The following is a 3638-nucleotide window of genomic DNA, read 5'->3' as shown; positions in this document are numbered from 1 at the left end:
ACACGTAGTGAGCTCGAAGCGGAGTTGTAACGAAAAAGTTGCGATGAAGGAATTTGTCCGGTGGCAAACTTGTAAACAGTTCAAAGATTGTTTTTAGAAAACCAGAAGAAAAATCTCTTTTTACTCTCCCGACACGTCTGTTATTGTTGAGCCCCCAAATCTGATAAGCCCAACAAATTCCCTAAATATTCTCTATTCTGCACAAGTCCCATAAACCCATCATAATCCCAAAACCGACAGAACCTCCTCAAGACTTACTGATCTGTTCACAGGTCCAAAGCATCAACTTCCTGAGCTCGAAACGAAATAGTTCCTTCTTCAAACTTGTTCGTCTGCCTCATGAGTCGAACATATCCGAAAATTAGCCCGGTCGGAGAAATATAAACACCTCAAACCCCAGTTGGAGTATGAACAGCTCATCTCTGTCTGATACTCTGTGTTAAGCACGGATTTCTCTTTGCATGCGGGTTTCTGTTGCGATTCTTACCTCTATTCCTTCATAACAATTGTTTCTGAGGTCGACATCTACAACATATCCAAATTCCAAGGCAAACGGAGATTTCTATCTACTGTAAATCGTGTTCAAGTTGAGACTAGTCTTCACTTTCATTCTGTTTGCTGGTTTCACTCTAGTGTGCCCTTATTCACTCTTGCATGTGGCCTTCCTCTGATCTAGTGGCTTCGTTCCTTTCATCAAAGTTGTTCGTCTTTGTCTTGGCTATAATCTGTCAAAATTGGAGCTTCATCCAAGAATTGTAGTCATCTCAAGGCTGGTTGAAGTGTTGCCTACTTAGTTTGTTCTGCTGTATTGAGGTAGGCTCGAATTCTTTCTTGTGTGTTAATTTCTATTGATCAGTCGACAACACTTTCTTCATACAGGTTGTTCCTTAGTTATAGAAATATGACATATCCAAAATTCACAGCAATTTAAGTTCTATAACCATCTGAAACCTTGTTCAAAGTTAGTAAGTCCTCTAGTCTGCTGTTTAAATGCTACAGCACCTTACTCACTCTTGGATGTCGATTTCCTTTGTTCAGATGACCAAGGTTTCTTCTTGAAAGTTGTTCAGTTTCCTGTTTTCTACAACATATCCAACATTAGTGGTTATTCAATAAGTTTAGACCTCTCGGACAGAGTATAACTGAAACAAACTCCTCTCTCGTTATCAAGTGTTGTTTGGGAGTTTTACTCCTAGGGGGAATTCTTTGTGCATTGCAGAAAGATTCAAGGATTATGGTACACCGGTTCAGCGTACTCGATAAGAATGGTCTTAAACTAGTACACGCACTTTTAGAAGCCGGGGGTCAGGGCTTTAAATTAAATTATTGTGTTGAGCAATTTTATTGATTTAATATTTATGATGGCTTAAATAGGTACTCGGGTACCAGCTGATTCAAAGGAGGGACCCTCAAAGGGTCAGAGCAACTCGGACGCACAGTGAGTGGACTTTTGTTTTATAAATGGATTTTATGTTATTAAAGTTTCAATATTTGATCTTGAAGGATTTATTTATGGCTATTACTTTCTGAGCAGGAATAATGAAATTATATATATGTTCTCGATTATATGTTATTATATTTAAATGCAAATGGCTTGGAAAGTAAGAAATGAGGTTTTAATCATATTGAATGATTGGTTGAGGAATAAAATGGTAATTTCCAGGAAGGGCATGTATTTTGTTTTTAAACCACCATAGGTACCCAAAAATGTTGCCTTCAGATAAATTGTTGCTTTCGATTATAATGATGTCCAAGGACATCCCAGTTGCCTTCAGATGAGTCAGCGTGCGTTTGACAATTGCCCACAAGTTCAGGGACGCTCAAACTTTGTGGTGCTAGGAATGCGGCTCGGGTGGACCAAGTGTCCTCTGAGTCTTGCAAGGAATGCGGCTCGAGTAACTTTATGCTACCGAGACCTACTAGGAGGAATTGACGGAAATTATGGAATTGACGGATTTATGATGGGTACACCTAGGTGGAAGGAAATTGTTTCCCTTTATTAATCTCAGATATTTTGTTAATGTTTCACTGAATATATGCTCAGCTATATGTATGAGGATTTGCATGCCTGAATTTTCATACGGATATTGAACATGGATATGATTAAATTTTCTAAATGTTTTAACAGAGGGGTTAGTATGTTGATACCTTATGTTCTAAAACTTTATTTTTGTCCACTCACGTTTTTCAATGTTTTGCGCCCCCAGGCAGTAGTCGTGTACGGGGACATCACCACAGGGCCATCACTTTCCTCCATCCATCTCCTCCGCTACGTAGGAGTTCTTTTTGTATTTATACTGTTATCTTAAATTCTGAATTAGTTGCTCTGAAGATTTGCCCAAAGATCTTCTGTATGGCCTCAGGCCGGTTAGTCATTTGTGCCTGACACCCGCCAGGTGTCGGACACACACAGGGTTCGACTCGGATTCCAAAGTGGAATTTGGGTCGGGTCTTGTCATGAATTGTCCAATTTCTTACACCTATTGATTTCGGATCGAGTCCAAAACTTGGGCAACATCATAATATGGTGGGAGGAGTCATTTGGTGTGTTTTGAGCCGATCGCTAGAACTATGAATTACCCCTACCACTCAACTTTGGAACGAACTGCCGTTGAACTTGAATTGTCCAATTTCTCACACCTATTGATTTCGGAACGAGCCCAAAACTTGGGCAACATCATAATATGGTGGGAGGAGTCATTTGGTGTGTTTTGTGTTGAATCCAATCGCCAGAATTATGAGTTACCCCAACCACTCCAATTTGGAACGAACTGGCTTTAAACTTGAATTGTCCAATTTCTTACACCTATTGATTTCGGATCGAGCCCAAAACTTGGCAACCACTTAATATCGTATTAGGAGTCATTTGGTATGTTTTGAGTGAAATCCAATCGCTAGAACTATGAATTACCCCAACCACTCCAATTTGGAACGAACTGCCTTTGAACTTGAATTGTCCAATTTCTAACACCTATTCATTTCGGATCGAGCCCAAAGCTTGGGCAACATCATAATATGGTGGGAGGAGTCATTTGGTAAGTTTTGAGTGAAATCCAATCGCCAGAACAATGAATTACAACAACCACTCCAATTAGGAACGAACTGCCGTTGAACTTGAATTGTCCGATTTCTCACACCTATTGATTTCGGATCGAACCCAAAACTTAGGCAACATCATAATATGGTAGAAGTAGTCATTTGATGAGTTTTGAGTGAAATCCAATCGCTAGAAGTATGGAATACACCAACCACTCCAATTAGGAACGAACTGCCGTTGAACTTGAATTGTCCAATTTCTTACACCTATTGATTTCGGATCGAGCCCAAAACTTGGGCAACATCATAATATGGTGGGAGGAGTCATTTGGTGTGTTTTGAATGAAATCCATTCGCTAGAACTATGAATTACCCCAACCACTCAAATTCGGAACGAATTGCCTTTGAACTTGAATTGTCCAATTTCAAACACCTATTGATTTCGGATCGAGCCCAAAACTTGGGCAACGTCATAATATGGTGGGAGGAGTCATTTGGTGAGTTTTGAGTGAAATCGAATCGCTAGAAGTATGGAATACACCAACCACTCCAATTAGGAACGAACTGCCGTTGAACTTGATTTGTCCAATTTCTCACAACTA

General features: G+C 39.9%; 1 long non-coding RNA gene across 1 annotated transcript; it reads left to right on the top strand.

Annotated features, from left to right (window-relative positions):
* The first annotated feature begins 205 nt into the window (after positions 1–205).
* LOC148294706 (uncharacterized) lies at positions 206–2360 on the top strand. The gene is made up of 3 exons (XR_015835463.1): positions 206–813; positions 1375–1438; positions 2208–2360. It is a non-coding gene; the product is annotated as an uncharacterized LOC148294706 (long non-coding RNA).
* Positions 2361–3638: the final 1278 nt, after the last annotated feature.

This window comes from Prunus avium, chromosome 4, assembly GCF_965620075.1.
Source record: "Prunus avium chromosome 4, drPruAviu1.hap1.1, whole genome shotgun sequence".
In the NCBI taxonomy this organism is placed as follows: Eukaryota; Viridiplantae; Streptophyta; class Magnoliopsida; order Rosales; family Rosaceae; genus Prunus; species Prunus avium.
This window is presented reverse-complemented; position numbering and strand designations above follow the sequence as displayed.